This window comes from Helianthus annuus, chromosome 8 (genome assembly GCF_002127325.2).
Source record: "Helianthus annuus cultivar XRQ/B chromosome 8, HanXRQr2.0-SUNRISE, whole genome shotgun sequence".
NCBI classification, from domain to species: Eukaryota; Viridiplantae; Streptophyta; class Magnoliopsida; order Asterales; family Asteraceae; genus Helianthus; species Helianthus annuus.
The window spans coordinates 66,952,477-66,965,673 of record NC_035440.2 but is presented as its reverse complement, the minus strand read 5'-3'; the positions used below and the strand labels follow the sequence as shown (position 1 = coordinate 66,965,673).

The following is a 13,197-nucleotide window of genomic DNA, read 5'->3' as shown; positions in this document are numbered from 1 at the left end:
TGGGCACGATGATACTAATACTAAATTCCGTCAGTAAAAGAACTCCTAATCAAAGAAGCGGCACTTTACCATATGATCTTACAAACGATCAAAATCTCGCTGAAGTACGTTGGAACAATATTTCACAGACATCGGTGCATAGTCTAACCTGAGTCATAAATATTAGCACTACAAAAGAAGTCATATATTTTTGCAAATCCCCTATTTCATTTTACCTCATTCGACATTCTCTGATAATGTCATTTAACAAATAATTATCACACGAAATTCCAGATAAGAAGTTCTTATATTTCTTTCGTTGCAATTCTGACTTCTGCCTATAAAGAGTTGACTTTCGTGTTTCTACTTCCTCTAATAGTCATCATACCATGAGGATTTCTTTCATAGTAGCAAATATTGATCTATTCCATTTCTTGGTAAATCCACACTTTACACATGCACTATTTGTTGCGCATGTGGTTCGTTTGATTTATGAAGACCACTGGAGGGCTTCATTCCAATTTGTTATTTTTATCAAAAGTTCAAATATCATATCACTATACTTGATCTTTGCATTATAAACCACGTTTATTGCAAAACGTTGACTCCTTGATATCAAGTCAACTCTACTACAACACCCACATGCACTATTTGTTGCGCATGTCGTGACACCACCTCTACTACAACACCCACATCCACCACATCATCCGTTCCACCTAGAGTGTGTGTAGTAGTCTCGGGATCCAAGATTGATCGTAAGAGTTCTTACCAATCAAAGACCATGTTTGGCCAAGTCTCTTACATCACTTGGTGAAGATAAGTCTTTCATGTATTACTTTTGATTTTTAATCTTTCAGCACTTTTTATTTGGTTTTGTATTAATGACTTTAATAACTAGTTTCTTATGTTGAAGGTGAATTTTCTTTATCATTTGTCCATGGTGTCTTAGCATTACTTTACTGTCTATATAAAGTAAAAGATTTACACCATTCATATCTCTACGGTCTATATAGAGATATGTTGGCTACCTGGTCGGGGGTTAAGAGAATGGTTTAGTAAGGTTCTTGCCTTGTTCAGTGTATAGATCCTGCAAGGACCTGGGTCAAGCTTACTAGGACCTTCTTCAATACCCATTGGTATTGGATGGCAGGGGTGCGAACCAGCTTGACCCCCTCATATGTAAACTACTATTAATACATTAAACCGGCTACTTGGGATTGTATCCCTGCTGACTCAAACCACTTAGCCGAGGGTAATGTCACCTTCAAAAGCGGGGCCTACCACTTTTCGCATTAATAACTTAATTAATTATCTTTCAATATTCCGACCCTTTGGGGTTGTATCCTTGCTGACTCAAACCACTGGGTTGAGGGTAACGTCACATTCAAAAGAGAGGCCTACTATTACAACTAAGATAATATCTTAAAAAGTCCAAAAGTGCGAAAATCATCAAAGGATACTTAAAAGGCGAGTCGGATCCAAGTGATTCATCTTGTCTATCAGTTTTTTTTATTTTTATTTCTGCAATTTTAGTTTTTTTTTTCATGTTTAAAACCTTTTCTCAAAGATTTTAGATTGATTAGACGTTGAGGATAAACCGGTACCAAAAGCTCTTGTATCCTTGGACGACCTCGGTATCTTACCAACGCTATACTACGCTCACGATGGGTGCCCTTGCCCAAGTGTGTGTTTAGTGTTAGTAGAATATCGTGTTTTATAAATTTAAAACTTGATGATGTAGGGTAAAATATACATATTTGTCCCGTGTAAAGTGTATAATTATTGTACAGTTTTTATTTGTTTTTGTTTTGTTTTAGTATTATATTACATTATTTTGTGTTGGGTCAGGTCCTGGTGCAAATGGAGCAAAAACGAGTAATATGGAAATAACCAGCTAGTTGGGCAGAGTGGGGTGCCAGAGTCCGAAGGAAATTCGCTGCTATTTTCTGTGAGTGGACCGAGGCCACTTATCTCTGTTTTATAAACTTAAGGGACTAAAGTGTAAAAGGTTGAAAGCTATTTAAAAATAGTTTACCAAAGATGGAGGACTATTAATGCCAAGTGGTTGGAAGTTGGAATTAATTCATTTCATGATAAGATAAAAAGAAAGCATCTGATTATTTTGGTTTTGAGATTCGTAGACATGTTGGTGTTGACTGTTGACCGAAAGTAATCAAGATTGACTGCTTATTCTTTACTGTTGGGCCATCTTTAAACGTATGAAACCCAGGCCCAATTACAATCTTTGCAACACATGGCCAGCCCACCTTATGATTTTTAATGATTTGCCAAAAAGTTCAGTGGGAGGAACAATTGGATTGTAGTCAAATTGTAGTCAAACATAGGTGGCTGGACATACACATTACATCAGACGAAAATTATATCTTAGAGGGGAAGAATCTAATTCACCTTGAGACGCCCTCAAGACTATGAGTGGCAGGCCCACTAGGTTTTCTAATTCATATATCTACTAGGAATTTACCTTGCCGCGCGTTACGGCGGCAAAACCGTATGTACATACACATACAGAAAGTAGTAAATCGATCATATTAAATGCGCACAAAGAAGGAAAATCCAAAAAACGAACCGAAAAATAATGATAAATAAATGGAACCTAATACCAACATCAAGCAACCCGTTCAACTGCAAATCACAAATGCAAAGACTTCAGATCATAACTAATCAACCAAACAACCCAAAAACATTATATAGTGATGCCAAAATAGCAATTTGCTCCTGCTATGATATGAAGAACGGGTAACATGTAGCTTAGTTATTGGAATGCATATTACTTATAACCAAACACGTAGTGAAAAAGAACACATTTTTGGTATATAAATCATATAAATTATAATAAAAGCTAAGCATATACACAAATGCTTGAAATAAAAATAGTTGGCTTTACCTGAAATTTTTTTGCTTGTAAGGATCATACTTTAGGCACCCCAAACACCTTTCATTTTCTCTAGCTAGAACTCCTTTTTTCCTCGAGATGTGATGAACTGATGAACGCCACGACAACCATCATTATCAACTGTTGCAATCGGTTTGTTGTAAATGACATCGACGTCTCTTAACGGTGACAGCGTTACTTACTGTAGCTAAGGTGCTACGTCAAATGTTATATATAGATAATGAGATTATATAACTAATTTTATTACGCTTACATCATAGCAATGTTTGATCTAATCATATAAAACTTTCAGTCTTTATAGAATCATAGTATGGATTTGGATTTCCCACCTATAATTAATTCACTAATTAACTATTCCCTATTAAAATCAAAGTCTTCGTTTATACAGATTAAATGAATGTTGCATATAGTACAAAAAGAATATATATTATTTCCTGCAATAATTTGAGTTTGTTATGTGACACCAAACCGAAGTCAATTTAATATACATTTCAACAAAACTCACCATCTCAAAAGACATAAAAATACTTTTGCATCAACTTGTCCAATATAATTCAAATAGTTAATATTTAAAACATATTTCTGTACAATATAAAAAAATACTTTTATCATCACAGTCATCACCAACATACATATGACTCAAGTTTGATAAATCAGTCAATCAGAACAGATTATCACAATTTATATTCACAGAGCTACATATGTTCTATTTAATTTTCACCATTAGATTGACATATTTAAACAAAACACCACATAGAGTGAAACGTACCTTGGCAAGGAAAGGATAAGTATGGGGTCTTCATAATTTAGTTTTTTGCCACGTTCAATTTTCTGCAACGTGTTCCTCTCTCTTCCTAAACTGCTGCGGTACAACTGATGAGGCTGGTGGTACCACCCCGTCTTCATGCCAGCTTGTAAGAAGAAATCCGGCCACCTTCAACTTTCCGGCCACACACAAAAAACCACAGAGCAGGGATCTTCAATCTTGGGTTTTAGGCACATAATTGTTTATAAAATGGATCGAATTTCCTGCCATAGATCATCTTCATACACCAGGTGTGAGCAAACCACCACCATTTCTGCAATATTATGGCGTAACAGTAGTTAATCAACCCTCATGTCAATATACAGAATAAGAAACCCTAGCCTCCGCTACTAATTACTCCATTAAAACCACCGACGTCACTCGTCTGACCGTACGAACACCACCGTTAGGTTCACCAATCTCCCTTATGTAGTTGCGGGTTGTGTACGCGCTGGATTAGGCCGTCGCGGGTTGTCGGAGGGGACACCGGAGTTCCCGTCTCTCTTTTCCCTTTCAAAGAAAACAAAAGCAATAGGAACACGTGGAAAGCTTTACTTCATAAGCTTTGAGGGTGGGAATTGTAAATGTAGAAAGTTTAAGGGCCAGTCTAGGGCAGAGGATTCTGCACCAACCTTCAATTTTAAGATTATATAAATATCTATACTATATTATAAAGCATTTCCTTAACGACTTATTGAAATTTAAAAGGTACATATAGAAATGCTTAATGTATAACACACAATGCGTCTATTAACTATTTTTTAAGGGTAAATTTGTCTAAAAACCAACCTATTTAATCCAAAGAAACTCAAAAGTTAAGAGGTATTTTTAAGAGTTAATGACATTCCAGTCAAGAAGTCAATGTTTTAAGTTATTGATATAAAAATAAGGGTGGAGATACAATAGGAAGTTTATTTGGCTAGGAAGGCTAGGAAGTGATCTTGACCATCCATTTAATTAATCAAGGGCTAAAATTAAATGATGGAAATTGAAGGGAAGAAAAGAGGCGCGTGAGTTTGTTTAGGGGCATTCTAGTCAATCCAAGCCAATGGTTTCTCTCTACTCCAATTCCCCCCATTTTTTAAACGTTAATAACTCTTTCATACGACATTATTTTTTTTATAAAAAATTGCACCAAAAAAACGAGCGTTTTTTATCTTTAAAACGAGTATACTATTGCTACATTTTCAAAAAAAAATTTAAAAACCCAGTTGCGTAAAACGCAATAGAAAAACCCCCAGTTACGTAAAACGCAATGAAAAAAAAAAACCTAAAAAATGACATTTTTCTAAAACGCAATGCACCAAAAACACAAAGAAATGTCTTATTTGTAAAACGCAATGGCCAGAAAACACAAAGAAATGTCTTATTTCTAAAACGCAATAGCCTAATGTAACACCCCAAAAACATAAAACCTCGTGTTTAATATGTGATGTTAATTTAATAAGAATTGACTAACTAGGAAATTATAACCCAGTTAGTTAATAGTCTTGAAATAACTTACTCTAAAGTCATTATACTTAAACTTAAAACTAAATGGTAAATTGAGGGACTAAACTAGCCAAAACTGAAAGTTTAGTACTAAATTAGTGATTAAAATACAAAGTTCACCCATTTGAGGGGGGGATCGATCGAACAGAGGGAGAGGGCGACCAGGGGAAATTTCCAAACCCTAAAACTTCACTAATCTTGCAAATTGAAGGATTTATCCAAGCCAAAATCAAAAATTGAGCTTAGAATCATGATCCTCATCACAAGAGGATTGTAAGGTATGTAAAATCTAATGAAATCTCTTAACCTGAATTTCTCATGATTTTGGAAAATTTGAAGATTGATGTTGCATGTGTGTTATCTGGTTTGATTAAAATTGATAAGGTGTTTAGAAGTGAAACCTAGCTAATTTCATGCGAATTCATGACCAAATTCAGGAAAATTCCATGAACACCTTGAAGGTGGGTTGTGGGTTTTCCATGATGATGGCGAACACTAGGGTTTAGATGACTATCCAGTGTAAATTGATTATAGAAAAGTGATTTCAGGAAGGGATGATGATTATAATGCTATATGAGGGCTTTATTGTGGTTAAGTTAATTAGCTAGCAAACTATGAACTTAATTGCAAATGATGTAGAAATTCTGCCCTCATAGTGTTTGTAGAAATGCCTCAAAGAAGGCTTAAAAATAGAAATGTAAAGCTTTAACGCATAATTATGATGTTTCGGTATAATATGCGAAGTGAGGTCTAAAGAGAGTTCTAAACATGTCTTGAATTGAACTCTATAGGACAAGATACCGGAACGTCGAGTGGACAAGCTGGTGGTGATTCGCGGTTGAAGGGCGTGCGGTAAGGTATGTAACTCGACTCGTTACATTAAGTAATTTGAATCATCATAATATGCATAGTTGAATTTTGGAATAAAGGTTGCTATGAATTTAGGCGATGATATCGCTATATTGAATAATTGGTCAAAACTTGGTTAGAACTCGTTGGTAGTCGTCAAAAGGAAGAAATTCCGTAGATGAGCCAAACGGGTCGGATAAACAAGTAAGGCATGGTTAATGCTCCGGATTGTGATAGATTGATTTGTTGATATTGGATATTATATAACATATTAGAATTTCGAGATTTAGCGTATTGGTATCCTGGAAAACTAAAATCCGAGAGTTTGGGTTTTTGGTGTAATAACCAAACCAAGCGAAAACATAAATTTCCAGGTGCTACCGTAATTTACGGTGGTACCGTAAATTACGGTAGAGGTCAGAGATTTACGGTGGTTCACTACTGATTTACGATGGCCCCAAAAATTTCCAGAACTCACCGTAACTTACGGTGACACCGTAAGTTACGGTGGAACCAGAAAACAAATCTTTTATTTTTTTTTATCTAATGTTGGATCTCATGGTTACGTGTTGTTCAATAATGTCAAAACTAATATTTTTAACGGTTTTTGATTCTAGGTGATTAGATGGATAGTACGGATGGTGGTCAAGCGATGTACAAGAACCGAACACGATTTGTTGAAGCTTCCGCTATGTTTTGAACTTATTAAATAGTTGTTCTTGGGTTGTAAACTAATTCTCAAACGACTTTGTATGTTCTACCTTAGTCATTAGTTGACTAAGGCGTATAATACTTCTGAAACTTATGTTAATTTATCATCTTTTGGTATAAATTAGTAATTTATTCTAGTATAAATTTAAGGGTGTTACAAGTTGGTAATTAGAGCCTAAGGTTGTCTACAAAGTGTTCGGTTCAAGCTTGATCGACCGTCCGGTAAGAACTAACTTCTGTTAATAAATTTTATATTATGTAAAGAATGAGAAATAAACAAATATGCATGAAAAGAGCAAGTAAGCTCATTTAAATACAAGAAATGTCAAAAGCAAGAACGATCAAATCAAGTTGTGAACTTGATTGAATCAAAAGCAAGAACGATCAAATCAAGTCGTGAACTTGATTGAATCAACAGCAAGAACGATCAAATCAAGTTGTGAACTTGACTGAATCAAAAGCAAGAACGATCAAATCAAGTCGTGAACTTGATTGAATCAACAGCAAGAACGATCAAATCAAGTTGTGAACTTGATTGAATCAAAAGCAAGAACGATCAAATCAAGTTGTGAACTTGATTGAATCAAAAGCAAGAACGATCAAATCAAGTTGTGAACTTGATTGAATCAAAGCAAGAGCGATTAAATCAAGTTATGAACTTGATTGAATCAAACAAGTAAAGCATATGTTATAAATGGAATGTTTTAACAACTTGTGTAAACATTTCAGAAATAGAGATGGCTGATAAAGGTAACGATGATGCGGTGCCAAGAGTCACCGAACAAATGAGAGAAGTGATTGCCGAAGAGGTTGGAAAGGCGATCGAAAACAGTTTGACATGCTTCATTGATAGAATTCAAAACACAGTTTTATCAATGGTAGAAGATAGAATCAAGAAACTAGAAGATGCTCAAATATAACAAAGGAAAAGCATGGAGGACGAAAGCCTTGTTCATACAAGGAATTCATGGCTTGTAAACCACCAATATATAATGGAGAGGTTAACCCAATAGTGTGCCAAAGGTGGCTAAGCGTTATTGAGGGGGTATTCGAGAGGACCCATTGTGATGTAGAAGACTATGTAGCCTATGGTACGGGTCAACTAAGAAATCAAGCAAAAGATTGGTGGGATAACAAAAAGAGAGAGGTTGGTATTGAAGCTGCTAAGGTCATGACTTGGGAAGAATTCAAGACGCCATTTCTTAAACATCATAGCCCCAAAGCGGTTGTGAATAAAATCAAGGAAGAATTCATGCAACTTAGGCACAAAAACGAGACCATAGACAAGATTACGGCAACGTTCATGGATAAGATGAAGTTCTGTGACGATCTAGTGACGAACGAAGAACAAAAGATATACTACTATCATAACATGTTAAGCGCCGAATATAGGGAATTTATCACCCCTTCCAAATACGAGACCCTTACTGAGATTATAAATGCTGCACGGGAAAGGGAGATCGAGTTGAAAAAGAGTATTGAAAGGGGTGAACGGAGAGCGCAAGATGTGAATCCAAGCCCTACTAAGAAGGCAAGAACAAACGAAAGCGCGAAGAAATCCGATACAAAAGGCGGGTCGCCAAGTTGCAGGATCTGCGGGAAGGGTCATAAAGGCGAATGTCGTTACAAGGATAAGCCGTGTCCCATATGCAAGAAAACGGGACATATAGCTATATCATGCCCGGAGAAAGTGACGGTTTGTTACAATTGTTATCGAACGGGTCATAAGAAGTCTGAATGCTCGGAAATCGTTGGAAAGAAGGATGGGCAGGAACCGAAAGGTGAAGCCCCTAAAGCAAAGGCAAGATCTTTTCAACTAACCGCCGCAGAAGCAAAGATTGAACCTGACGTGGTCTCAGGTATATTTACTGTAAACTCGATTCCTGCACGTGTGTTATTTGATACGGGTGCGAATAAATCCTTTGTTTCATATGGATTTATTCAACATCCTTCATTTGTTTTAACTAAATTACCCGTGCCCTTAGAAGTAGAGATAGGTAATAATAAAAGCTTTATTATTTGTGATGTATGTGAAAATTGCAAACTGAGCATTGACGATGAAGAATATTTGATAAATCTAATCCCGATGTCGATGGGAGAATTTCAAGTAGTCGTTGGGATGGATTGGCTATCTCGGCACCATGCAAAGGTCGTGTGCTTCCGTAAAGAGATAAAACTGACATCTCCGAGCGGGAAACACATCACCATTTATGGCGAAAAAGGAGGCAATCCCATAGTATGCTCAATGTTGAAAGCTTACAAGCTAATGAAGCAAGGATGCAAGGCATTCATGATATACGCTAATGAGCCCGAAAAAGAATCACGAAAGATTGGAGATGTACCGGTAGTACGAGATTATGAAGATGTTTTTCCGGAAGATTTACCGGGGATACCGCCTGGACGGGAAATAGAGTTCGGGATCGAATTGATTCCGGGCGCGAAACCCGTAGCAAAAGCCCCGTACCGACTTGCACCGTCGGAATTACAAGAGTTGATGTCCCAAATCCAAGACCTGCTTGACAAGGGATTCATAAGGCCGAGTGTGTCTCCTTGGGGCGCACCGGTATTGTTCGTGAGAAAGAAAGACGGGAGCATGCGCATGTGTATCGATTACCGGGAGTTAAACAAACTCACGGTAAAGAACCGATACCCGCTCCCGAGGATAGATGATTTATTCGACCAACTACAAGGTGTGAATTGGTTTTCCAAAATTGACCTTAGATCGGGGTATCACCAACTAAAGGTCAAAGAAGAAGATGTGCCGAAAACGGCTTTCCGCACGAGATATGGACATTACGAATTCCTCGTGATGTCATTCGGGCTAACAAACGCACCCGCGGCTTTCATGGACCTCATGAACCGGGTTTGCAAGCCAATGCTGGATAAGTCGGTCATCGTGTTTATCGATGATATATTGGTATATTCGAAAAGTGAAGCTGAACACGCACAACACTTACAAGAAGTGTTAGAGACACTTAGGCGAGAGAAGTTATATGCAAAATTCTCTAAATGTGCCTTTTGGTTACGAGAGGTTCAATTTTTAGGCCATGTCATAAATGCCGACGGAGTATTGGTGGATCCGTCAAAGATAGAGGCAGTGTCAAAATGGAATCCCCCGAAGAACCCTTCAGAAATTAGAAGCTTTTTGGGGCTTGCGGGGTACTATAGGAGATTCATTCAAGATTTCTCCAAAATTGCGTCACCGCTAACCAAGCTAACCCAGAAGAAAGTAAAGTTTATTTGGGGAATTGATCAAGAAAAAGCGTTTCAAACGCTAAAAGAAAAGCTAACTCAAGCTCCGGTACTGACATTGCCGGACGGAGTCGAAGACATGGAGGTCTATTCGGATGCTTCACTATCGGGACTCGGTTGCGTGTTGATGCAACGGGGCAAGGTAATAGCCTATGCCTCGAGGCAATTGAAGATACACGAGAAGAAATATCCTACACACGATCTCGAGTTGGCGGCGGTAGTGTTTTCATTAAAAATATGGAGGCACTACTTGTATGGAGTAAAGTGCACCATATTCACCGACCACAAGAGTTTGAAATACTTCTTCGATCAGAAGGAGTTAAATATGCGACAAAGGAGATGGCTGGAAACGGTGAAAGACTACGATTGCGAAATACGTTATCACCCAGGGAAGGCTAATGCGGTGGCAGATGCTTTGAGCAGAAAAACGGATTATGTCCCGATACGAGTAAGATCGATGCAACTCGTAGTAACCTCGGGTATACTTGAACGTATTCGAGGGGCGCAATTAGAAGCAGTAAAAGAAGAGAATTGGAAGAAAGAAAGAATAATTGGTCAGTTGAAAGATTTGACGGATGGGAATCACGGATTAAAGACTCGATCCGGAAGGATATGGGTCCCACATACCTGTGGAGTGAAGACACTTTTACTTAATGAAGCTCATAAATCCCGTTATTCAATTCATCCGGGTGCGACCAAGATGTACAATGATTTGAAACAAAACTATTGGTGGCCCGGAATGAAGAGAGATGTGGCGAAGTACGTGGAAAAATGCTTGACATGTTTACAAGTCAAGGCGGAGCATCAGAAACCATACGACAAACTCCAACCGTTAGAAATTCCGGTTTGGAAATGGGAACATATCACAATGGACCTACTAACCAAGTTGCCTAGAACGAGTCGTGGTTTCGATGCCATATGGGTAGTGGTAGATAGATTGACGAAAAGTGCTCACTTCATTCCTATACGTGAGACTTATACGTCAGAAAAGATGTCGGAGGTTTACACGAATGAAATAATAGCACGTCATGGGGTGCCGGTGTCTATCGTGTCTGACAGGGATACCCGGTTTACTTCGAATTTCTGGAGAGATTTCCAAGAGCAAATGGGGACCAAATTGTTCATTAGCACTGCGTACCATCCTCAAACGGATGGAAAAAGTGAAAGAACGATACAAACATTGGGGGACATGCTACGGGCGTGTATAATCGACTTTGGAGGTAGTTGGGATGTTCACTTACCGTTAGTCGAGTTTTCGTATAACAATAGTTACCAATCTAGCATCAAGATGGCACCATACGAAATGCTTTACGGTAGGAAGTGTCGAACCCCGGTATGTTGGGGTGAAGTGGGTCCACGTGAACTAGCCCACCAAGATATAGTACGAGCCACGAATGAAAAGATCGATAAAGTTCGGGCACACTTGAAAGCGGCTCAAGACAGGCAAAAGGCGTATGCCGATAAAAGGAAAAGGCCGATTGAATTCCAAGTTGGTGACATGGTCATGCTAAAAGTCTCCCCATGGAAAGGTGTTATTAGATTCAGAAAAAGGGGGAAGCTAAGTCCGAGGTTTATCGGGCCGTTTAAAATTATTGAAAGAGTTGGCAAGGTAGCTTATCGCCTTGAGCTACCGGAGGAACTAACTGGGATCCATGGCACGTTCCACGTGTCACAATTAAGAAAGTGCCTAGCAAACGAAACGACCTATATCCATTACGATGACATCGAAGTGGATAATAGTTTGAATTATGCAGTAAGACCGGTGGAAATTTTAGACCGGAAGGTCAAACTTTTACGAAATAAACAAATTGACAAAGTCAAATGGGAGCATAGGAAAGGTTCGGACACTACTTGGGAGTCCGAAGAGGAAATGCGACGTCTTCACCCTACGTTATTCGGTACGTACTACGGTTTCGGGGACGAAACCCTATTTAAGGGGGGTGGACTTGTAACACCCCAAAAACATAAAACCTCGTGTTTAATATGTGATGTTAATTTAACAAGAATTGACTAACTAGGAAATTATAACCCAGTTAGTTGATAGTCTTGAAATAACTTACTCTAAAGTCATTATACTTAAACTTAAAACTAAATGGTAAATTGAGGGACTAAACTAGCCAAAACTGAAAGTTTAGTACTAAATTAGTGATTAAAACACAAAGTTCACCCATTTGAGGGGGGGATCGATCGAACAGAGGGAGAGGGCGACCAGGGGAAATTTCCAAACCCTAAAACTTCACTAATCTTGCAAATTAAAGGATTTATCCAAGCCAAAATCAAAAATTGAGCTTAGAATCATGATCCTCATCACAAGAGGATTGTAAGGTATGTAAAATCTAATGAAATCTCTTAACCTGAATTTCTCATGATTTTGGAAAATTTGAAGATTGATGTTGCATGTGTGTTATCTGGTTTGATTAAAATTGATAAGGTGTTTAGAAGTGAAACCTAGCTAATTTCATGCGAATTCATGACCAAATTCAGGAAAATTCCATGAACACCTTGAAGGTGGGTTGTGGGTTTTCCATGATGATGGCGAACACTAGGGTTTAGATGACTATCCAGTGTAAATTGATTATAGAAAAGTGATTTCAGGAAGGGATGATGATTATAATGCTATATGAGGGCTTTATTGTGGTTAAGTTAATTAGCTAGCAAACTATGAACTTAATTGCAAATGATGTAGAAATTCTGCCCTCATAGTGTTTGTAGAAATGCCTCAAAGAAGGCTTAAAAATAGAAATGTAAAGCTTTAACGCATAATTATGATGTTTCGGTATAATATGCGAAGTGAGGTCTAAAGAGAGTTCTAAACATGTCTTGAATTGAACTCTATAGGACAAGATACCGGAACGTCGAGTGGACAAGCTGGTGGTGATTCGCGGTTGAAGGGCGTGCGGTAAGGTATGTAACTCGACTCGTTACATTAAGTAATTTGAATCATCATAATATGCATAGTTGAATTTTGGAATAAAGGTTGCTATGAATTTAGGCGATGATATCGCTATATTGAATAATTGGTCAAAACTTGGTTAGAACTCGTTGGTAGTCGTCAAAAGGAAGAAATTCCGTAGATGAGCCAAACGGGTCGGATAAACAAGTAAGGCATGGTTAATGCTCCGGATTGTGATAGATTGATTTGTTGATATTGGATATTATATAACATATTAGAATTTCGAGATTTAGCGTATTGGTA

At 37.9% G+C, this 13,197-nt stretch overlaps 1 long non-coding RNA gene across 3 annotated transcripts; it reads right to left on the bottom strand.

Moving 5' to 3' along the window:
* Positions 1-2,346: 2,346 nt before the first annotated feature.
* Positions 2,347-4,313, bottom strand: LOC110941879. Of its 3 annotated transcripts, none has more exons than XR_002594480.2 (3): positions 3,663-4,313; positions 2,885-3,013; positions 2,347-2,622 (listed from the first exon to the last, which is right to left on the bottom strand). It is a non-coding gene; the product is annotated as an uncharacterized LOC110941879 (long non-coding RNA). The 3 variants fall into 3 exon arrangements; XR_002594479.2 differs by having other exon boundaries at positions 2,885-3,088; positions 3,663-4,306; XR_002594482.2 differs by having other exon boundaries at positions 2,885-2,981; positions 3,663-4,306.
* Between the last annotated feature and the right edge of the window lie 8,884 nt (positions 4,314-13,197).